Genomic DNA, 25775 nt, shown 5'->3' on the forward strand with positions numbered 1-25775 from the left:
TCCTTCCTTCCTTCCTTCCTTCCTTCCTTCCTTCCTTCCTTCCTTCCAACACCACAGGGGTGGATAGAGGGATTGGCATATTCCCCATATCCCACTGCCAATTCCAGACCACTCTTCCAATTGAATAATATTTTTGTCACCACTCATTCACTCAAAGACGAGGATGAAAAGCAGGCCAAAGAATTTGGAATTGTTTTTCTAAATGATGTCGTTCTAGGCTGGATAATGGCCTCCAAAGATATCCAAGTCTTAATCTCTAGAACCTGTGAGTATTACCTCTTATGGCAAAAAAGGATATCACAGATGTGATTAAATTAAGGATTTTAGGAGAAGATGATCCTGGATTATCCAGGTGGCCCCTAAATGCAATCACAAGTATTCTTACAAGAAGGAGGCATAACATCTAGGGAGATTTAACACCCAGAAGGAGGGCAATGACCACTGAAGCAAGATGCTACACTACTGGCTTTGAAGATGGAAGTGGCCACAAGTCAAAAGTGTGAGAAATGCAGCACTAGAAACTGGAAAAAGCAAGGAAACAGATTCTCTCCTAGGGTTTCTAAAGGGAGCATGGCCCTGCTAACACTTTGATTTCAGCCCAGTGAAACCCATTTTGGATTTCTAACCTCCAGAACTATAAAAGAATAGATGTATGTTGTTTTAAACCACCAAGTTTGGTACTTTGTTATCACAGCCATGGGAGACTAATACAAATTCTTGAATAGCTTCTAAGACAATTTGGGGAGGTACATGAGATTAAAGAGAGATGATATTTTAGCTCTCCCTAAACACTGCTACTGAATTAATTAATCCCTCTAAAAATATAATACCAATCATATTCTTAACCTTTTTCAAAATCATCTGTAGATTTTTATTTTATTTTTTGTGGAGGGATGACTTTTTTTTTAAAGATTTTATTTATTTGTCAGAGAGAGCACAAGCAGGGAGAGTGGCAGGTAGAGCAGGCAGAGGGAGAAACAGGCTCCCCATTGATCAAGGAGCCTGATGTGGGACTCGATCCCAGGACCCCGGGATCATGACCTGAGCCCAAGGCAGACGCTTAACCGACTGAGTGACCCAGGTGTCCCTGGAGGGATGACTTTTAAAAAAGCCTAATTAGCTTCCTCCACATTCTGGCCACACTTCCTTTTTAGCCCTACTGCTCCTCTTTGTCTTTTTACAGCAAACCAGACACACCTCTGTACTGTGCACATGCACATGCAACCCATCTCCAACTCTGGACCTTTGATCATCTACCTCCCTCAGCTTAGTTGCCCTTGCTATCTTCACACCATGCCGCATGTGTGCATTAGGCTTGCCCAAATGCCCACATCCTCATAGACTCCTTCCTCATTCCCCCAAGCAGAAGTTACTCTCTTTTCTCTGAACCCCTGAAGGGCTTCCTGTTTCCTCTCTTCCTGACTCCTATTTTGTTCAACCTTTCCTTAGAGTTGCAGTTCATAATAGTTAAATGCACACACTCTGGAGCCGTATCTCCCAGAGTTGAATTCTTATGTGAATATTTACTAAGTGAATGACCTTGGACAAGTTACATAATTTTTCTGTGCTTCAGTTTCTTCATCTGAAAACAAACAAACAAGGATCATAATCATGACTCATTAAGATTAAAGAGTTTATGAAATTAGTGCCTGACACATTGAAAATGTTCAATAAAGACCAACTATTGCTTTTATTATGGATTATTTTACCTTTTAATTCTAAGTTCCTTAAGGGAACTTCTTCATGTATCTTTGTCTTCTTCGTAGTTCCCTTTACTACTGTATTGCATTAAGTAGGTGCTCAGTAAACTTTAGTTTTAATGTAACACGCAAGATACCATTTCCTGGTAAGACAATGAATAGATGTCAGAGCTAAAATGTGATCAATATTAAGGAAGAAACAGCACTCTCTTTATTTTATCATGTGCTATATACTCCTCATTTCTCTGTAACTTGCTTCAACTTTGCCTGTGCTACGGGGAGTGCCATCACCAATGGCTTCTTTAATGCTGGATTCTAGGACATGTTGTAGGTCTTACTGCTAGCCACTTCCTTTTTCTGGAATCTCTCTTCTCTTTTTACTTCAGTTACACCACACTCCACCCCCGACTTTTCCTTTTCTCGTCCCTTTGTGGGTTCTTTTTTCTCTCCATGTCTCTAATATTGTGTGCTCAAAGGTTTAACTTGAGATTCTTATTTCTTTTCATTCTACATAATCTTTCTGGGAATCATTGCCATTCATGATTTTCACAACTCCCTAGCTGCCATATATTGATAACTTACATAGTCATACTTTTAAAAGACATCTCCTCTGAATCTCAGACTCAAAAGTCCAGCTGAGTGCTAGATAGCTCATCCGTGAAATACCATAGACAACTCAAATTCCATAGCATTTGCCAAAAATAACACATTTCCTTTTTTCTCACTAAATACCTCTTCCTTTTGTATATTTTCATATCTGTTGGAGATACTACTATTTACTCAGACTCTAGGAGTTAGGCATGGCCCTACCTCTCACTCAAAGCCTATATCTAATCAGTCACTAAGTTCTGCTGATTTCATGAGCTAAATACCTATTGGATTTATTCTTAAACAGCCGTCCTTCCTACGAATGTCTTATGTCAGGATTGTTTCTTACCTGGGCTTCTGCATGAATATTCTAATATTTCATTTCCCCGTGCATCTTTTTTCCTGACAGCTACAAGAATAGTCCCCAATGAAGCACAACCTTAAACTTTGTTTAAAAGTCTGCCTAACAGTTTATGAATGGCTCCCCATTGTCCACAGGTTCAGATGGTATTTAACATGGTATTTATTTTCCTGGTTTAGCTTTCAGCCTCATTCTCTATGCGCCTTATCTCACTTTATGCTTCAAAACACAGGGCAGCTTTCACTTCCTTCCCACATGGCATAGGCATACAATTCCTGTCACTGTCCCTTCTGCCTGGAACAACTCCTTTTTTCTTTCGACTAACTCCTCCTGTAAGACTCAAGCACCCTCTCCTACAGAAAGGCTTAGCCAAGTTGTGGGTTAGCTGAAAAACTTGGGGTATGTTCCAGAATCTGGGAGCACCATGCAAAACTAAGGAAGGCACCGGATGGGACCTGGAAGGGGCAACTCTCCCATCCCATCAGTGGTGACCTGATGTATCAGGGCTGCCCTAACAAAATTCCCACAAATGTAGCAGCTAAATGACACAAATGACTTACCTTACAGTTCTGTAGATCAGAAGCCCAACACAGGTTTCACTGGGCTAAAATAAAGGTTTCTGTAGGCTGTGTGTCCCTTTCTGAAGGCTCTAAGGGAGAATCCATTGCCTTGCTCATTTCAGGTTGTTGGCAGAATTGTGTTCCATGGTCCTTATTTTTTTATAGCCCTCAGCTGAGGACCACTCACAGGTTCTGCTGGCTTGTGGTCCTGCGTCTTCTACAAAGCCAGCAATGGTCAGTCCCCTTTCACCCTTCTGTTCTGATCTCCCCTCTGCCTTCCATCTCCTGCTCTGGCTGCCTTACTTTTGCATCCCTCTTCTGAATTTGAGTTCTTGGGACTAGACTGGTCCACCTGGATAATCCAGAAAATCTTTCCATTTTAGGATCATTAACTTTAATCATCTCTGCAAGTCCCTTTGCCATGAAAGGTAACCTATTCACAGGTTCTGAGAGGCTATCATTCTACCTACTACACTAGGTTTGAGACAAATGATCAGTGAAAGCCTTAGATCACCTGATTTGAATTCTCTATGCAGAGAATTCTCCTTTGTATTGTTTTGCTATTTGAATTTCTAACTTTAACTTTGTGTTTTGAATACAAGGGTTATAGGAAGGGACTGAGCTCTGTCTGGCTTATTTAGTGGGTACTTCCAGAAATGTTAGGTGTACCTAGGGCATTTACCTAGAGGTCTCGTGCAAAGAGGCATTCACAGGTGTGCTACTTATGGAAGATACTTCTTGGAAATATCTTGGAAATAATGTACTTTAATTTCCTGCCCTCTAGTGACAAAAATAACGCACTCATGCCTTTACATTGAACAAACTTCATGCTTTAGTATCAGGAAATAAAATTATATTAGAGAATTTGGGGACAGAAAATATGAGAAATTCTGGCTGTCATTAAACTTTAGTGTAAAAAATACCATTTTTGTTTGGCAAAAATCTTTATTCAGAGTCTGAAGCCTGACATTAAAATTGTTAAGTAAAAGTTAGTGTGCTGGCTTCCATGTGACTGTCCCTGTGTGAATAGCAGGGTTGAGTGGGATGGTATCCTATCTGAAGGCAATAGGATATGAGTTTGGGACCAGCACACTCCATGTTGAGCTCTCACTCACTGTAAATTACCTATGTGACAGACTCTGCTTCAGCATCTTTATTCCTTACAACAGCCTTGTCAGGTGGGTTTTACCCCCGCATGTGCAGAGGAGGTAACTGATGGAGAGAAAGACTACTTTTGGGGGTTACTTTTGGATCCCATGTCTGTCGAGCTTCTAAACCTGTCATGTTTCACTTAATACTGATTTTATTATTTCTTAAAAATAGAAAATAATAATTGCTTCATTTTAGGCCTTAGAGACAGAAATTGTCAATGGTATTATATGCAGTGCATAGAGGAAAACACAATACATGACTTAAGAAGAAAGACAAAGAAGAGAACTAACATTCTCTGATTAAAAAAAAAGAACTAGAAAAAAAACATCTGAAGCAATATTTATTATTTCCATTTAAGAAATAAAGGAACTGAGGCTCAGAATAATTTTTAAAAGGGGTGATAATAAAAAGCATGGGCCCAGAGTCACTTGCCAAGTGGCAAAATAGGACCCAACATAGGTTTGACTGGATCTACATCATTTCCACTATACCACATGTACTTTTATCTTAAATAGCAATGTAAGTGTAGCCTCCTAATTTCTAGGACATACGAAGAAATGGAATAATTTCTAGTATGATTTAAAGAAACTAAAATTATGTTTTTTTGTTTTTTGTTTTTTTTTTTTTAGAAAATTTGGACCTGATTATCCACTCTCTGAACAATTTCCATAACTGTATTTCTAGGACAGGGAAACATCTTAGTAGGACATGCCTTCTGGTTGGAAGACTTATAGAAGTAATTGTTCTGTTCACCTCTCCAGTTATTTGGCCACCAGGGCTTCCTCTAGAAGGTAGTCCTTGTTAGCCACTCCATCTTTTTACAGGGTAATGGGAAGAAGAGGATTTCTTCATAGGAAAAAATTGTTTTTGTTGGAAGGTCTTGATAAGTGCAGGGGACAGAGGATTTCCCAGTAATGGCAGGACCAATAGTTCACAGAAGAGTGGATGTGGCTCTTCTGAGACTGGGCAGGAATTCTTCTGCATTGCTCTTAGAAGGGTTGAAGAGAGGGGAAGAATAAAAGTAAGGGTGTGGAGCTGTTAAGACATAGTCTAGGATGAGCAGAAGGGACAATGAAATTCCATAGTAGTGGATGGCCAACCAATATTTGAAGAGCAGTGAGACCTGGGGTGCCTGTTGACTCTGTTTATGACTCCCCTAGGAAAGCTGTGGTGTGCCCAGGTTGCTCCTGCATGCTTTGGGGTGTGGGGTTCTTTAGGCCTTTCAGCCCTGTTACGCTCACATTGGAGTCAAAGAGGGATAGAGCAGACACAGCTCAAGCATGTTGGCGCCCAGGCTGTAGACAGCACTATAAGAAAGTGACCACTTGGGTATTTGTATAAATCCAGGGGAATTTGTGCCAGTTGTACCTAAACATCTTAAAGAAAATAGACCTTGGCCAGCATTGCATTACTTTATATAACTTGTTTCTTGTTAGGTAACAAAATAGAGGAGAAACTACTTTATTTACTCATGTTTAGAAATTTTACTTTTGACCTTTAAAAAATTAGGAATTTTTGACTTAACAGATGATGTGTACATTTAATCTGAATGTGTAACCTCCCACCCCCATCAAAAAGCTATTTTATAAACTTGATGCCAGACATCTTACAATTAATGCCATGTTAGAATGAGGGATTATGTGGAAGAAAGACATATGATCTGCTCCAAGTAATCACTGTGGAGAAAAAAAAATACATTTGTTAAATTTTCAATAACAAAAATTTCAATAATTTAAGAGAAAATGACTAAAGAGGGCCAAGACCAGTATTTCAGCTGATTAAAAGAATGGCAGTGTCAGTGAAGGGGATAAGAATTAACATTTTGGAATTTTTGTATCTTTACAAATGTTAACTTTATCACAAGGATTCTTTGATGTAGACTTTATCTCAACTTTTCAAAAGAAGAAACTAAAAGTAAATTGCCCAATGCCACACGGCTAGCAAATGGAAAAACCGGATATGAATCCAAATCAGCCTGACTCCACACTGCCAGGGATTGGGAGTGTAAGTGTGTGGGTTCCCTCACTGTCCTCGGGCCAATACTTGTGCCAGAGTCAACAATCAACCGTGAACCTCTTGCTCTGGAGCTGGGACCTCCCTGGAATCCTTCTCTTTCTGCCAGCCCCCATTTGCCACTTTCCAGGCAGCCCTCATTGTTCATTAGAGTTTGCATTGAGCCAAACCCTCCCTGCGATGCGTTTCCTCACCTGCTGCCTCTTGATCCAAGTTCTCACTGGATGCAAAGACATATGGTCTTGAGTAACGGAACTCATGACCAGAATAGGACAGTGGCAAATGCGCCTGCTCGAAAAGACACAGATCTCCCTTAAAGGGAGCACTGAACGTTTTAGAGAAACTGTGCTGAAGAAGATTCAAGGAAAGAGAAAAGGAGAGACATAAGCCATAGACAGCTTTTCTTAAATCTATTCAAAACTGACACAGGAGCAGGAAATGATGGCAGCAGGGACTTCTGCTATCTGGACATTTGCCAAGGCTCTTTTCCTGCCAAGAATAGAACAGCTGAAAAGTTACTGATTTTTTTTTTCTTAATGACAATTTGAGGTCCCAAAAGCCAGAACAAGCAATTAGAGGAACTGCTGCTACTAATCCAATTCTGACCAATGAGAAGGCTAATAAGTGGCAGATCTCACTAGTGGCAAATGTGCCTTTCTATCGCTGCCTCCCATTCTGCTGAACCCTTGGCATGAAGACCATGGGGTAGGGTCAGGGCAGAGGTAGGGAAGGCACTTTTGGAGCTTGGAGCACTTCATTAGCAGGAATAGGAGGGTTGGAGAGGTATTAAATGGGAGGAGAGAGAATGGCCAAGACACTTTTAACCTATTTAATGTATAATAAGAGTAATCCTAAACAAAAGAGGGGCAAACCTCATTATATTGCCTTTCCTCCTACTCTCCCCAAAAGATCCTGTTGTCTGGACCCAGAATTTAAGCTGTGCTATTGGAAATGTTGGCTTAGGTATCTCATGGCCTGGCTTAACTGGTAGGGTCAGTCCAGGAAATTATCCGCCATTTATTTCCACAAGAAGATACATTCCAATTAGTCAAACTTTCCAATACATTTTTGGACGGCAATCAAGTTTTAAATTGGGGACTGCCTGTAGCTCCTCATTAGCATTCCTCTGTGCCAATGCATATAATCCTATTTAGAATGCAGTTTAAGAAATCATTCAGCAAAAATTTGAAATTCATGTATACTAAAGAAAGTAATGATCTTTATTAAATTTTAGGGTTACAGGGCGATGCATTGGTTGGGGCTGGTATTTCTGGATTAATAGAGGAGACTAAATCCATGCAAAATAATGCTAGGAGGCCAATTATAATTTCAGAATACTGAATAGCATGTCTATTTCAGTTAAGAGTTTCTTTATGTCGCTATGGGACTGACTTTAGTTCTGCACTTTTGGAAAATCCTCAATTTTTTTCTTCGTAAGCTTACCATACATCAATCTCCCGCTCCCTCCTTTCACTCACTGGCTCCAATTCCTGTGTTTTTTGGCTTAGACTTTCCCATAGTACATAGTTGTGGTTGTCAAAATTATGTGTAGTGGTTTTAAAAATTCACAAGGAGATGGATAATGTTAAATGTTATGTTTTGTCACATTTACATGCTGGTTTTCCAAGCATTATATTAAAGAAACAAAAGACTCATTGCTAATTTCTAAACCATAGTTTTTATCATATATCTTTTATTCCATGCACTTTTATTCTTTTTCATCTGACTTCTGCTGATAATTTGTTGTCAATTAAATTTGAATTATATACTTTCTTTTAGTGTTGTCTTTTGATGGATTTTGCTGTTTCCAAACAAGTAAGAATGTTGTTCTCCCAAACCTTTTCATTTAGATAACATTACACTTCATTCTGTTGGAAGTATAAATGTCTTTTTTGTCAAAATCTTCTGACAAGATAGGGTTATATAGACTGGAAGATGTTTTAAAATGATATCTTAAAAACTACTTCCCAAACACAGTGTCAGGACAGTGAAGGGTCAAGGCTATGCTTGGCAGTGGTAACTCTGAAAGACCTGCAGGACCTAAAGCATACTGTCCATGGGGGCATACCTGAAGCCTTCCATTTACAGTTGCTTCACTGGGTCAAGTTATATTCAGAAAGTAATTGTTTAAATTTTCCCTTACAGTTAGAAAGAAAGCCCTAACTTATTAGGACAACACACAATTTTTCATAACTGGCCTTTAGCCATTATTTTTAGCTTCACTTCCAGATGTTCTTGTCCATTCTTCTGCTCATTTCTTTTTTCTGTCCAATGTCTCCATAGCAGTTTTTGCACATATCTATCATTGTACTTAATGACAGTGTTTTGGTTTTTTGTGCAAATAGTGTTTTGGTGTGTACCCTTTCTCCTAGCTAGAATGCAAGCTTCTTAAAGGCAGAAACCATATTTTATTCCTTTTTGTAGCATGGGGCTGTAGTCACAGTAAGTACTTAATAGATGTAAGTTAACTGAGAAAAATAAAAGATGCTATTTTCCAAGAAAGGCAATATTAATGTATTTGTCAGTTAATTGGATTACTGTTTTTGTCAGAGAAACAAGAAGATATCAGGGTTCTAAGAGACACAAATGAAACAGAACGTATGATATTTGATTGCATGCGTGAGGAGAAGAGATAATCTTTCTTATTCAGATAACTAGGTGCAATTCAGGAAGGACAGTCCAGATAGGATTCCCCAGGGGTCACCTTCAGCTATTGGAAATAGCGTGAAGGCAGAGTGGGCTGGCAGGGTGTGGGTGACCTGGATGATGGAGGAAGGATTCTGAAATGCAAAGTGGGAAAAGGCAACCAAGGAAGCCCTTATCAACTTCACAGTTTTATCTTGATTTAGTCCTGTCTGCCTGCAGTCTTTCTTTGTTTTGTTTTTGCCAGTTGTGTTTTAGGGTATAGTTGGTCAGAAAGCCATAGAAGATGAGTACAGCTGGTGTCTGTGCTTGTATGTATTCAAATAAAGCAACTGAGGTGGCAGGCAAGATGGTGGGACAGATGGCTGACCCCTGGATGGCTTTGAGGAGGTGGGCTGGGTGGCCCTCCTCCACCTCCTATTTCTCCTGGTAAGTTTATGCATTTGCCATGGTCTGAAAAAGGTATGAAAAATGTCATGGAGGGTGCTTTAATATACATTGAAAGCAGAAATAAAATGATACAACATAAAACTGTGAACTCTGAAGCCCACTTACTTCAAGTATAAGAAAATGCTGAACTTGGATCATACACCAGCATGGATATTTTTACTATTTGTTTTTTGTGAGTTTGAAGTCCTGGGGTCAAATGTGTTTGATTTGTGACTATGTGGTTGGCAAAGGTAGGGTGGAAAGGCTGCATGATAGGCCATATTGAAAATTGCCCACTCTCCTTAAACAGGGCAGAGAACAAGGTTCTGGTGTCTATTTTCCCTCTCCATGAAACTTCTGATCTGTGAAATGCTACCATGAGGCTTAAGGAGATGGAGCAGCGTTCTCTTGAATTTCTACCTGTGTGGAATCCCAATGCGAAGTGGCTGGAATATTGGAGAACTGGGGTGAGGGGAAGTAGGGGGCCCTGGGGATAGAGAGCAAAAGCCCTAAATTCTAATCCATGGGGCACAACAGTTTAACCAATAAATGATGCCAAGTAGCAGTGAATTTCACTGAACCACCATCTTGTTGGCAGGCCTGGGAGCTGCTCCCTCGCCTTAGACGTTTATGAAATTGAGTCATGCTATTCAGCCTCCTAATCATAATTATGAGCAATCTACAAAGCATATATTTCTGTGGAGAGTTGTTAAAGCCCAATATTTTAGTTCTTGCTGCAAAAGCCAGAAAGCAACCCTGTGCTTCTAGGTTTTAGTGATCTGGAGAGGAAAGCACACAGAGCCGTATGTTTTGTTCCTAGATTGAAATGGAAAATGATTCCCATGGTGAAGAAGCAGTGTGTACTTTACTGAGGGCAAGAGTGTGTATTATGTCATTCCTTGCAACCTGCCATGGGACTTAACTGGAGATTGCTTTCTGGATAGAATGCCATCAGAAGGGAAGCAAATCCCTATGGGTAAATTCTTTCTGTGAACCTAACTGCAAAGACTGTATGACATTAACTTAATAAAAGCAGACTTCAGTACTCAGTTGTATCAGTCTGATGTTAGCTCCTTTGGTAAATGTTTCAACTCTCACTAAGGCTATCACTAAATTATTAAATGTTGCTCTTCCTATCCCTGAGCAAACAAAGTACCTTAAAGGGTGGTCAGGACATCTAAGACTATGGCATACACAAATGTGACAATGGGACCTGTTAGCAAGTGCTGCAGCAGTGGGTCAAAAACCCAAAGATTATTTCCCTCTCTGACTTTTAGTTACTAGGCCCTTAAAAATAAAGCACACCTTGGAGTCCTTCATTGTTAGGAGATCACACCTGAGTTTCACTGGCACTAATCAGATAAAGAAGGGAGAGATCAAGACCAAATGCTTGAGAACGCACTTAATGTACTCTGAGTTATAATGAAATAGATGGAGAATTAGTTATCGTAGGAACTATAACACTGGAATGAGAGGTGAACTAACAGAACGAGATGTAGGAAAGAAACAGAACATGTTGATGCTGATTAGGTACTCTATCTCTTAATCTGACACTCAAAACACTAGAAGGCATATTTAAAATCTCAAGGACCTCAAGCTTCAGTTTTCCGGTTCACTCCCTCTGAGTAAAACACAAACACACATACACACACACAACTGTGGCAGAATAAATGTCATCTAATTTAATATATTAAATTATTCAGGTGAGGATAGCCTCTCATAAGCAGAGATAAGAGAGAAAAATGAGTAGGGAGACTTTCAAAGAATGCTATTGACATGATATCCTTGTGAATGTACCTGTTTTGACTGAGCCAAAGATGGAGCAAAGAAACAGAATGGAATAGATCCGTAGCTCTCAAATTTTAAGGGCATCAGAATCACATGGAGGGCTTGTGAAAATATACATTCCAGAACCCATCCCAGAATTTCTGATCCTAAATTTTTAATTCAGACTTTTCTGATTCTAACCTTTTGGCCTAGAGAAAGGTTTGACTGCTTTGAGCTGCCTGGCTTTGCAGATGTTGCTTTCTCCCTCCAGACCTAGGACATTCCTCTGCCTTCACCACAAGGGGCTGTGGGAGGATATGTCTGGGACCCTGGGGGCCAGCTAAAAGAACAGAAAAGAGCTAAAAGAGGGAGAGAGATCCAGGGAGAAGGGACTGGATGCCTACTTAGGATGAACTTTCTACAGTTGAAGAGGAAACCAATGTTAATTTATTTGGTATTTATTTGATTTGTTTGGTATCATCTTCTGAATTTTGAGGTGGTTGTTATAAAATCATGTGCTTTCTTTTCTGTATTTTTTTTTCTGCATGATTTTCCAGGCACTGGCAAGATTCAATATATATTTCTAAAACAAAATATTTTCTCTTCTGCTAGATAGGCAAATGCTATAGAGTTTCTGCTGCTGGTTGCTGGAGCAGGCTTCGGATTGTTGATACCATTTTGACTGGACCCATCAGTCCCAGCATTAGCTGCATGTACTGTGGAAGAGCCTCTCCTACCTAAAGCAGGTAGAGTCACCATAGGGCTGCCATCCTGCACAACTCCAAGGCATCATTCACATTGCTGCAGTTCTACACGTGGAATGTTCTTCACTATTTCCTGAAAATCTAGTTATCATTCTGACCTCTCCTATTCACTCTCATCTATTTTCTTTCAGTGTGAGTAAAAGACCTTCAAATCCACTCTGATAGCAAACTAAAAAACTAAATGACAATGAAAATCTACAGCAAAAATGGAAGAAAATAGCTCAAAGTGATGAAGAATCATCTCTAACTTGTCAGGTTTCACAGATGAGAAAACAAGCACCTATAAACATCCATTCAATACATTTAAGACTTATCTTTAACATAATTTTAGTAGGTGCATAGTGTCCAACCTATATAGATACAATAATTCATTTAATGAATTCCATCTTGTAGGAACTTAATTTTTTTTTTCAATATTTCACTGTTACGGGCAATTTTCCACACTACTATTCATCATAGAGGTGAGACAGTGCTATTTTTATATGTGATGGACCAGAATTTCAATATTATATTAGCAATGGTATTTTAGTATCCTACATTTAAGGCGTCAGTAGTCAGTAACATATAAAACATGTATAATATTTATTTATATACATTTTATAAAAGAATTGCCCTTCATTAGGTGTTCTGTGCTAAGTGGTCAGTACATAGTATCTGATGTAATCCTTGTACCTGTCCTAGGACATAGATTGGATAATTATTCCCAAGTGGCCAGATGAGGAAACCAAAGTTGACCTTGGCTAGAAGACTTGTCCCAGATGAACAGGTAGTAAGAGGCAGAGTCAGGTGCTAACTCAAATCACCTAACATTTGGACCACTGTCATGCTGTCTTTTCTTGCCTTGATGATAATGAAGCAGAGTCCTTAGCAGAGAAGCAATGGAAAGTACATGACAATGAGAACAGGATCAGGTGGAGAAAGATTATGAGGTAATTTTTTTCCTTTCTCATATTATTTTCAAGAAAATATGGACACTGTATTAAGAAATCAATAGTTTAGGTGTTTTGAATCCATTTAAATGAACATGGATGTTATTTATAAAAATGCTAATAATGCATTAAATTATAAATTTAAACATAAAAAGATTTAAATACCAAAAATGTAAATTGCAATATTAAACTTTAAATTAAAAAGGCAAATAATTACATTCTTCCTAGCTGTGGAATTGCTGGGTCAAGGAGTGTTGATTTGCAAATGTGGGAATTTCCCGAATGAAATCTGAAACTGGCCCAGCACATGGAGCGCAAAGAGCGACTGAAGAGACCAGATTGGTAGCTGGCAGGTTCAATAAGCAAGGGAACTTACATACGGGGCTCGTCTTGGGTGCCACAAGTAGATCTCCACACCCACCTGCCAGATCTTAAAAGTTTATATAAAAACCTTAACTAGGTTCAGTCATGTATCTAGTCCAGATGGTCTCAACACCACATTGCTCTCTTGAGTTTGTGTCCTTGAAACTGGCTCCTGCTATGGAAACTGTGGGCAGAATGTACACTGCAAGGACAGGGGAGAGGGTGGGGGCCTCCTATTGCTTGGGTCCAGCTCATGGGTCAGCCAGCAGTCATGTTCTCTCAATGTCCTCCTCCAATAAGGAGGTAGGTACAATTTTAATTTTTAGAATATTTATTGTCAAATTTTCCTTCAAAAAGTTTCTAACAATTCGCTTTCCTTCTAATCTTTCTTTCTGACATTCTTATCACATTGGAAGTGCCTCTTTTTTTTTAGTTCTTCAAAGCACGTCTTTTAAAGAAAATTCCTCAGAAGTGCTTCTTTTTTAAAAAAAATTGTTTTGGGGTGCCTGGGTGGCTTAGTAGGTTAAGCGTTTGCCTTCAGCTCAGGTCATGATCCCTGGATCCTGGGATCCAGCCCCATGTCAAGCTCCCTGCTCAGTGTGGAGTCTGCTTCTCTCTCTTTCTCCAACCCTCTCCCCACTCATGCTTTCTCTCTCAAATAAGTTAATAAATAAAATCTTTAAAAAATTGTTTTAATTCTGTGCCTATTTAATAGGGGAAACTGATCTGTTTTGATTTTAATTTCTCTAATTATGAGGTTTAACTTTGTTGGTTATATTTATTGGTGTTTGTTCTTTTGTGAAGTTCCTATTCTTCAGCTTTACTAAATTTTTTATTGAGGTGTTTTATATATTTTTGTCCTTATTGAGTTGTATGTTTTTCTATATGGAGAATATTAACCTTTTGTTTGACATACATATTGCAATTTCCTCCCCCTACCCCAGGTTTGTTGTTTGCATTTTAGTTTTATTTCTAATGTTTTGTCATATAGAAGCTTTATAGTTTTAGTAGTCAAGTAATCTATCCATTCCTTTTATGAATTTTGCTTTTGCACACATAGTTGATTTCTGGTAGCTCTTTTACTGAGATCTTTCAAGCCCTCAGTGTATGTTAATTTATATAATTGCCTTGTCATAGATAATGTTTGGGGGATCACTATCTCATTAAAATGACTTGTCAGTTTTCTTCTTTTTTTTTAGGATTCTCTTTTAAATTTTATTTTATTATGTTATGTTAGTCACCATACAATACATCATTAGTTTTTGATGTGGTGATCCACGATTCATTGTTTTCGTTTAACACCCAGTGCTCCAGGCAGTACGTGCCCTCCTTAATACCCTTCACCAGGCTCACCCATCCCCCCACCCCCTCCCCTCTAAAACCCTCAGTTTGTTTCTCAGAGTCCACAGTCTCTCATGGTTCGTCTCTCCCTCCGATTTCCCCCCCTTCATTTTTCCCTTCCTTCTCCTAATGTCCTCCATACTATATCTTATGTTCCACAAATAAGTGAAACCATATGATAATTGACTTTCTCTGCTTGACTTATTGCACTTAGCATAATCTCCAGTCCCATCCATGTTGATGTATAAGTTGGGTATTCATCCTTTCTGATGGCTGAGTAATATTCCATTGTATATGTGGACCACATCTTTATCCATTCATCTGTTGGAGGGCATCTCGGCTCTTCCCACAGTTTGGCTATTGTGGACATTGCTGCTATGAACATTGGGGTGCATATGGCCCTTCTTTTCACTACATCTGTTTCTTTGGTGTAAATACCCAGGAGTGCTTGCAGACCGGTAGTGGTGGGGAAAGGACTTTTTTTACGGGTTTTATCTATTTATTTGACAGAGAGAGAGACAGCCAGAGAGGGAACACAAGCAGCAGGAGCAGGAGAGGGAGAAGCAGGCTTCCTGTCGAGCAGGGAGCCTGGTGCAGGGCTCAATCCCAGGACCCTGGGATCATGACCTGAGCCAAAGGCAGACCTGAGCCGAAGGCAGCCAGCCACTTAACGACTGAGCCACCCAGGTGCCCCTAACCTGTCAGTTTTCTTTCTGAGGTTCCTGTGTCTGCTCTTCTCAATGAGGCTCACATTTATCAATTTTCTTACAAATGCCCCAACTCCCTGTTGTCCTAGCAGCATCGTTTTGTGGAGCAATGAACAATTGCTACTCTGCTAAAGCTTGCTACCTCAAAGTCATTTTCAGATTAACAACAAAAAAAAAAAAAGAAGAAGAAGAAGAAGGAATTTAGTTTAACAAGCTCAACCTCTTTTGGTGAAGATTAGAGACAGAATCTACACAGCTTTTTCTGAAAGGTGATCTTGCCTGAGAGAAATGATAATGACTGAAATAAAAGGCCTCTCTCGCATCTCCTGTGGGCCCTCAGTGCATTTTAATCCTAATTACAGAAGAAGTCCAAGAGAGCCTTTCACAGAAGGAGCCGATTATAACCACAGCTCCATATGGAACACATTGAGGGTTATAGTTGCAGCTGTTGAGCATTATAGCATGAGACACGCTGGAAATGTCTCTATATGAAGCATACATTGAAAAACGGCTTATTAAACTCAGCTGTATGGGAGTCCTTTGGTGTCTTTAATACCAGGGGACAGGTTTGTTTTTTGTTTTGTTTTGTTTTTTTTTAATACCAGGAGGCCCCTCATATTTCTTTAAGCCTTGGTTATGCAATTTTTCTGCATTGATATTGCATGAAACCATTTGGTTTGTTAGAGAACCCTGGCTATATCCCTTAAAAAGGGCATGGGACTCAGTTTCAGATCTTTATCTTTGGGCAATGGGTTTAGCTTATTTTTGACTGCAGGGAAATTAGAAAATAGAAATTCAGTGGCTTCTAGGTTACATATTTCTGGGGGCTGGTGAAGTGCATGATAAGGGCAAGAGGTGAAAGGGCATTGCATATGAGCACAAATGTCATCAAAGACTACCCCAGAACAAGATGGTGTGCAACTGGCATTCACAGCAGAGAGATCATGACCAGGGAAAACAAGAGATCTGTTGTTATTTCAAAACTGAAATAAGGTTTTGGTGTTGTCTTGGCTGCAAAATTATGAGTATTTTAGTGGTTAAGGTTTTTTCTCCTCTTACCAGTTATACACAATTTTGCACCAGTAGTAATCAGAGTAAAAACCAAAACCAAAGCAAACAAACAGGAGAGAAAAAGCACACGTCACTGAAATCTAAAGATAATCTCACATTCCACTTTAGCTAATATTTCCTATTCCCACGTTCATTCAATTCAACTCTTGAAAGCTGTGCAGTAGTGTTAGTCACAACTCCAAGGTAAAGATAGATGCACAGGGAGAGTGAAATAGCCAACATCCTAATTGCCCTGCTTTACCCCGGGCCGCTCAATGTGCTAGTAGATTCAAAAGGGAGATAGGGAGAGAGGACACCCATACATAGTGGACAGGACCAGGAGAACAGAGTGGTTTCTGTTACCCCTCTGGGTCCTTGGATGGAGGATATGCACAGGGGAATATTTTACTTTTCTTAGAGGCTTTGGACCTTAAAGCCATTGTAGTCCTTAGGTGAATTTGGCACCTGGGAATGTCATGACTGATTTGCTCAGATAAGGCAGGCCCCAGTGGTATGAATGATGCCTCTTTCCCTATGCTACCTGTTCCCCACTTGTCACTCTTAGCTAGGAAGGGTCATATGAAAGCTTCCCAAGTACAAGGTGATGTCCTAATTATAGTTGGGACATTTCCAAGGAGTCTTGCAATGCATTGCTAGCTTTAGTTTAGAGAGTCAAGGCTGGGAGACATCTGAGAATTGGTGGGGGCATCCAAGACCCCATAACAGTTGTGCCTGTGGCCTAGAATATTGTGATGCCACCAATTTTCAAAACCTGAGAAGCTGAGCTTATAAGGCAATTCAGAGACCTTACTTTAATCAATGAGAAAATTATGGTATTTTATTTTGGTGATAGTTATATATGGTAAGACAGGGAGAGCTCTTCTTAAACAAGTATCAAACAGGTAAATTAACTGTAGAGATTCTAGTCCAAAAAATCTTCTGGCTTTGAGGAGGAGGTGATAATGGGCTTGGATTGTGAATAAACCTTTGGGGTGGAACTCATGAGAAAGTTGTTTATTTATAAGAATATATAGTTTTACATACAGTGTAATTTGCAGAAGCAGAGAGGTGAGCAGAAAGGATAAACTGTAAGTATTAAGCTACATATTACTAAGTACTAGAAACAAGAAAAAGACTGAGATTCAATCACTTGACAAATATTTGTAGAGCATCAACTAGATGCCAGGTTCTGCTCTAGGTGTATGGAATGTATTAGTGAACAAAACTGACAAAGATTTCTTAAAAGGCATCCAAATCAGCAAAGAAGAAGTCAAACATCCACTCTTTGCAGATGACATGATACTCTGTAGAAAACCCAAAAGACTCCAGTAAAAAATTGCTGGAACTGATACAGGAATTCAGCAACATGGCAGGATATAAAATCAATGCATAGAAATCAGTGGCATTTCTATACACTAACAATGAGGCAGAAGAAAGAGAAATCAAGGAATCAATTCCATTTACAAATGCACCAAAAACCATAAGATACCTAGGAATAAACCAAACCAAAGAGGCAAAGGATCTGTACTCTAAAAACTACAGAACACTTATGAAAGAACTGAGGAAGACACAAAAAATGGAAAAACATTCCATGCTCATAGATTAGAAGAACAAATATTGTTAAATGTCTATGCTACCCAGAGCAATCTACACATTCATTGCAATCCCTATCCAAATACCATCGACATATTTTCACAGAGCTGGAACAAACAATCCTAAAACTTGTATGGAACCAGAAAATACCCTGAATTGCCAAAGGAATGTTGAAAAAGGAAACCAAAGCTGGTGGCATCACAATGCTGGGCTTCAAGCTGTATTACAAAGCTGTCATCATCAAGACAGTATGGTACTGGCACAAAAAACAGACACATAGATCAGTGGAACAGAATAGAGAACCCAGAAATGGACCCTCAACCCTATGGTCAACTAACCTTTGACAAAGCAGGAAAGAATATCCAATGGAAAAAAGACATTCTTTTCAACAAATGGTGTTGGGAAAATTGGATGGCCACATATAGAAGAATGAAACTGGACCACTTTCTCATACCATACACAAAAATAAAATGGATGAAAGACGTAAATGTGAGACAGGAATCCATCAAAACTCCAGAGGAGAACACAGGCAGCAACCTCTTCAACCTCAGCAGCAGCAACTTCTTGGTAGACACGTCTCCAAAGGCAAGAGAAACAAAAGCAAAAATGAACTATTGGGACTTCACCAAGATAAAAAGCTGCACAGCAAAGGAAACAGTCAACAAAACTAAAAGGCAACCTACAGAATAGGAGAAGATATCCACAAATGTCTTATCAGATAAGAAACTAGTGTCCAAGATCTATAAAGAACTTATCAAACTCAACACCCAAAACTAAAAAAATCCGGTCAAGAAATGGGCAGAAGACATGGACAGACATTTCTCCAAAGAAGACATACAAATGGCCAACAGACACATGAAAAAATGCTCCACATCACTAGCCATCAGGTAAATACAAATCAAAACCACAATGAGATACCACCTCACACCAGTCAGAATGGCTAAAATTAACAACTCACTAAAAAAGAGATGTTGGTGAAGATGCAGAGAAAGGGGAGCCCTCCTTACACTGTTGGTGGGAATGCAAGCTGGTGCAGCCACCCTGAAAAACAGGATGGAGTTTCCTCAAAAAGTTGAAAATAGAGTTACCCTATAACAGCAATTGCACTACTAGGTATTTATTCAAAGGATACAAACATAATGATTTGAAGGGGCACATGCTCCCCAATGTTTATAGTAGCAATGTCCACAATTGCCAAAATATGGAAAAGAGATCAGAGGTCTGTCAACAGATGAATGGATAAGGAAGTTGTGGTATATATATACATAATGGAATATTACTCAGCCATCAGAAAGAATGAAATCTTGCCATTTACAATGATGTGGATAGAACTAGAGGGTATTATGCTAAGTGAAATAAGTCAGTCAGAGAAAGACAAATACCATATGATTTCACTCATATGTGGAATTTAAGAAACAAAACAGATGAACATAGGGGAAGGGAAGGAAAAATAAAATAAGAGGAAAACAAAGAGGGAGGCAAACCATAAGAGCCTCTTTTTTTTTTTGAAAGATTTTATTTATTTATTTGACTGACAGAGAGATCACAAGTAGGCAGACAGGCAGGCAGGCAGAGGGAGGGGGAGAAGCAGGCTCCCTGCTGAGTGAGCCCAATGCGGGGCTCGATCCCAGGACCCTGGGATCATGACCTGAGCTGAAGGCAGATGCTTAACTGACTGAGCCACCCAAGCACCCCCTCCCCCCCATAAGAGCCTCTTAACTATAGGGAACAAACTGAGGGCTGCTGGAGGGGAGGTGGGTGGGGTGATGCAGTAACTGGGTGATGGGCATTAAGAAGGGCACTTGAAGTAATGAGCACTGGGTGTTATATGCAACTGATGAATCAGTGAATTCTACCTCTGAAGCTAATAATACAGTATATGGTAATTAAATTGAATTTAAATTAAAAAACTGACAAATATTTCTGTTCTTAGGGAGTTGATTTGTGGTAAAAGTAAGTGAATTCTGATATATGGTAGAGGGCAATGAATGTTACAGAAAAAAGTAGAGCAAGACAATGGAGTTCGGAATGTTAGTCAGGGGGAGCAGATCGGGGTGCTAGGGTGGTTGGGTTCTGGTGAGAGTCCTCTTCCTGACTTACAAATGGCCTTTGCCTTTGTATATCCTCACATGGCAGAGGAAGAGTAAACTAGCTCTATCTTTTCTTGTAAGGGCACTAATCCCATCATGAGGACTCTACCCTCATGACTTCATCTAAACCTAATTACCCTCCAAAAGCTCCACGTCCAAATGCCATCACATTGGGAGTTAAGGTTTCAATATAGGCATTTTGGGCAAACACAAACATTTAGTCCATAGTAAAAGGGTATTCCTACTTTTGGAGGAAGACATGATTCCTCATTTAAATTGGGAAAGAGAATGGGAGTGATTCTAAAAGGAAAGAAGGTAGTCTCTTCAGCAGGTACAGTGAAGCACCATTTAGATGACTCATCCCACTGGTAGGCAGTCCTTCATTGTGCACTATTTGCATGTGAGTGGCTCAAACCACCTGCGGGCTTAATGAACTCATATTCTCCTCATTGTGCCATCTGAATATATATTGGGGAACTGTGATTCTAGACCCTGTCCTTTGTGTCTCAGCATTACTTGTTTGAGAGTCAGATGATCGTGGATACTTCCCTGAATCTATTAAGCCAGAACCTGTGAGGATGAAGCCATTTAACAAATTCTTTAGATGATTCTGATGCACATCCAGGTTTAGGAAACATGAGCTCTTACTTGATGTGGCCTTGGAGTAAATATCACTGAAATAATCTTGAACCATTTCAGAGACTTCTGGAAACAATGTCAAAGAAACATTTTCAGGACACTCAAGGAGACCAATTAAAAGCCATGACAAGGATTGGAGAAGTGATTGAGAAAGATAAACTTTTAGTAAGTCAGTGATCACGGGTATCACTTGTTAATACATAGGAATCTTCAGACAAAAGGAATTTAAAGGTTATCTTTATTCTGTAATTGATTTAGTCTGTTAAAATTTGTTCCTAATTCATCTGTCTTTGGAAACTTAAAAATTGAACTACTAAGTAAAACTATTAGTCTTTTACAAAAATGAATATTATGTTGGAATAAAAAATAATAATTATATAGTACTTATAGAAAAATATATTCTCTGTAACTTTCTAGCTTAAAACTTTCTTTAAAAGACTGTTTTAAGGGTATCTTTGATATGATTATTGACAGTATTTTTTTCCTGTGGTATAAAAAACCAGTTAAGCATTACATGCAGTTTTAAAAATATATTATTTGGGGAAACATATTTCTGAAACATATGATGATATTTTGTTTTAAGTTCATTTGAACAAATGTGAGGAGAAAGAAAGATCATCATTATACTAGGGTTCTTTAGAGAAGAAGGATCAGAATTGTGTGTTTGTTTATTAACTATGAGGATTTGGCTTACACAGTTATGGAGGCTGAGAAGTCCCACAAGGTGGCTATCTGCAAGCTGGAGAACCAGGAAAGCCCATGGTATAATTCAGCCAAAGCCCCAAGTCCAAAGGCCTGAGGGACAGGGGAGGCAGTGGTGTAACTCCCAGTCCAAGGGCAGAAGATGAGATGAGATGTCTTGACTCAAACAGTGAGGCAGGAAAAAGGGGTGAATTCTTCCTTTCTCTGACTTTTGTTATATCTCAGCTGTCAATAGGTTGGATGATGCACACCCACCCTGGGAAGGGCAATCTGCTTTACTGAGTCCATGATTCAAGTGCTAATCTCATCTGGAAACATCCTCACAGATACACCCAGAAATGTTTAATGTGGGCACCCCATGGCCAGTTAGGTAAACACATAAAATTAACCATTACAGCCATGCTTGTGAAAAACCTCTTTAAAACATTTTAATCGTTGTATTATATGCTCAATATATTTTGAATGAGAGGACATAGGAAGAAAACAGAACCTTTCACATTAGAAGTACTAAAACATTCACTTGTGCATATCTAAATTATATACAAAATATTTAGAGAATGATGAGTTTTCACAAGGGTAAATTACTTCCATTTTAATAAAACCTTCTGTTGGAATTGACTAATATCATGAATAATGGCAATGTTCATTGAAAGTCATGACTTTATTTATTTATTTTTAAAGATTTATTTATTTGAGAGAGAGAGAGAGTTGGAGGGAGGTGCAGAGGGAGAGAATCTTCAAGAAGACTCCCTACTCACCAGGGACCCTGAGGCGGGACTTGATCTCATGACCCATGAGATCATGACCTGAGCTGAAACCAAGAGTCAGATGCTCAACCAACTGAGCCACGCAGGCTCCCTGAAAGTCATGACTTTATAACAAATCAAATCGTATAAACATTATTGGTATTACAGTTGTCAACTTGACCAGTTGCTGTCTAAAAAAAGGGGGGTCTACAGTTTAGTTTACTATATTTGCTATATCAAAACAACAACAATAAAACCAAAATCTAGTGGTTGAGCAAAATAAATGTTTTTGCTACTGTGAAAGTCAGTGTTTGTGTTCGTAGTTAGGAGGCAACTTTTTACAAGTGATGATTCAGGGACTGAGGTTCTTCAAATTTTGATGTCCCAGCATACCACAGGGTCTTCAGTTTTCATCTTGCTGCTGAAGGAGGAACAGGTAGTATAGAACCTCATCTTCTTCTGTCCAAAATAGCCCACCCCTGGTTGACGCTGGTGTACATCCATGGACAAGATCTTACCACAAAGTCACACCTACTCTGTGTATATCTGCAGAGTCATCTGCATCTGCATCCCAACTCTTTACTTTAGGAAGGAGAGCCTAGATGCCTGTGGAATCTGGTCTCTCTGTTGCTGCCTGACTCCAGCTGGTTTATTAACGTTAAATTAGAGCATTTGTCATAGGCATACCTTCTACCCTATAGTTAGTTAGTGCATGTTGTTAATATGAGTGACCGTCCTCCTGATAAAGACTTATGAATATATTGCTTGGGAAGAAATAAGCTTAATTAAAAACAATAAAAACAAACCGAAAACCCTTCAATAAAAATTCTTATCTAAAATGTGACTAAGGACTAGAGGTTTCATTTTATTTTTGAGGAAGTGAGGTTGTTTTGTTTCATTCTTCTTTTTTTCTTGGTTTTACATGAAATGATTATATGTCTTTATCCATCATAAATATTGTGTTTAGATATACATGGGTCTTAAGGAATTATTTAGGAATAATAGTGATGCATTGTGTGTAAAGAATTAGCAAATCTCACCATAAATAATGCTAATAATTAAAATTATGCATGACAGAAAAAAATGTCTTAGTGCTCCATTTCTGTTGTAAATTTTCTATACTAATACGTGATTTGTGTGTCACCCAGATACTGTACCTGTTGTTATTTCAGGTACCATATGTGTGTATATGGTTTTATAAATATAGTCAGTTTGCCTTAGCAGGAGACGCAACTTCCAGAGATGAAGAATGAATGAATCTTTCAACAAATGACCTCACATATAAAAAGAGGATGTATAAATAAATGGTATGGATAACGCAAAGGGAGTAGAGTCTGATCAGTGAGAACTGATGCAACTGAGAAAAGCTTTATAACAGCCCTTGGGTCCCCAGGTTTTGAAGAATGGGAAGAATTTGCATATCTGAAAGGACCAAGCAGAGGTAATAGCCCAAGCCTAAAGATCAGAGGAACAACAGAAGAAAAAGCACAGAACTAATAATGTACATGACAAATTGCCTACAGTATGGAAAATAATAATACTTTTAAAAAAACATGATAGTGTGTGCTCAACCAAGCATATCTGGGCTTAGAAGTGACTTGGGTGCCAGTTTGCAACCTCTGAGTCAGGAGTGGAGTGCAGGCTGCAGTTTTGTTTGTTCTTTACACATATATGTTAATATTTATAAGGCTGAATTTGTGCACACATGGGGAAAACAATAGCAATAATTACTGTATAGAAAATTATAAAGAGGAATTAGAAATTCTTCAAAATTCAATATTTACCTTTCTTTGAAAAAGCAAGCATCATTCAAAAGACATTTAATTAATTATTTAGCATAAAAACTCAAGAATATATGAACATAAAGCACTATGTGTCACTTTAATATTATGCTGATTTATTAAGCCATAACAACTTCCTCTTCAAGCATGATGTAATGAAATATAATTTCTTTTTTTTTTAATTTTTTTATTTTTTTAAAGATTTATTTATTTATTTGAGAGAAAGAGAGCATGAGAGGGAGAGAGTCAGAGGGAGAAGCAGACCCCCCGCTGAGCAGGGACCCCGATGCAGGACTCGATCCCAGGACTCCAGGATCATGACCTGAGCTGAAGGCAGTCGCTTAACCAACTGAGCCACCCAGGCGCCCTGAAATATAATTTCTTAAAATGTCTGAACTCAGGACAGAGAAAAGATGGTGGAGGACTAGGGGACCCTATTCCAACTGGTCCCCGGAATTGAGGTGGATATCTACCAGACCACTCTGAGCACCCACAAAATCAGCCTGAGAGGTAAGAAGATCTGGATCTCTACAAACAGAAGATCGCAGGCAGTTGGGGAGCCGTGATTCTGTGGGCAGATATCACAGGATAAACGGCAGTGGGAGGGAGCCTGGTGGTGGGGATCCTACACCGCCGCTGAGTGACAGCCTGGTGCGCTGGGGAAAGGGCACAGACTCGTAGACCAGTAGCAGTGGGGAAAGGACTTTACGGCAGCCCCCAGGATGGAAACCCAGAGTGGCGGGGTCACAAGTGCAAACTGGGAGGAGCTGGTGGTTTTAGAAGCACAAAGGGCAGAGATGTGCTCCGACCTGGAGGCAGGACTGGGAGCACTGCAGAGGGGCGCACAACCCAGGACACTGCAGTTTATAGCAACAAGGATAGAAACAGAGATAGTGTGGCCTGGAGAGCTCACTGAAGAACAGACTGCGATCTCTCTGCTCTAAGACAGAGGGTTGGAAATGATCTCTTCTGCTCTGACTCACAGAAGAGACGCAGAAAGCCACAAAGGAAAGCCACCAGAGAACAAAAGCTCAAAAAAATTGGTTCCCTCTGAGCCCAGCCCCCGCCACAAGGGGACAAGGAAACTCTGCCTAAACAGGGTTGCCTGAGTAACAGTGCATCAGGCCCCTCCCCCAGAAGACAGGCTGGGAAAACAAGAGGCCAGCAACCCTAAGGTCCCTACAAAACAGGTGCATCTTGCTTGGGTTCTGGTCAATAATTTGGACTCTATACATTCCCTCAACCACCCATCAACAGAATGACTAGGAGGAGGAGCCCCCAAAACAGGAAAGACTCAGAGATTATGACTTACGCTGCAGATTTACAAATGGATGCAGATATACCAAGATGTCGGAGATGGAATTCAGGCTAGCAATCATGAAGACAATAGCTAGAATGGAGAAATCAATTAATGGCAACATAGAGTCTCTAAGGGCAAAAATGAAAGCTGAATTGGCAGAACTTAAAAATGCTATCAATGAGATCCAATCTAATCTAGATAATCTAACAGCTGGGGTAAGTGAGGCAAAAGAGAGAATAAGTGACCTGAAAGACAATTTAATAGATAAAAAGGGAAAAGAGGAGGCCAGGAAAAAACAACTCAGAATCCATGAAAATAGAATCAGAGAAATAAGTGACACCATGAAGCGTTTCAATGTCAGAATTATTGGAATCCCAGAGGGAGTGGAGAGAAAGAGAAAGAACTAGAAGATATATTTGAGCAAATCGTAGCTGAGAACTTTCCTAATCTGGGAAATGAAACAAACATTCGTGTCCTAGAGGCAGAGTGGACCCCTCCCAAGATCAAGGAAAACAGGCCAACACCCCGGCATGTAATAGTAAAACTTGCAAATCTTA

This window comes from Neomonachus schauinslandi, chromosome 4 (assembly GCF_002201575.2).
Source record: "Neomonachus schauinslandi chromosome 4, ASM220157v2, whole genome shotgun sequence".
Classification (NCBI taxonomy): domain Eukaryota; kingdom Metazoa; phylum Chordata; class Mammalia; order Carnivora; family Phocidae; genus Neomonachus; species Neomonachus schauinslandi.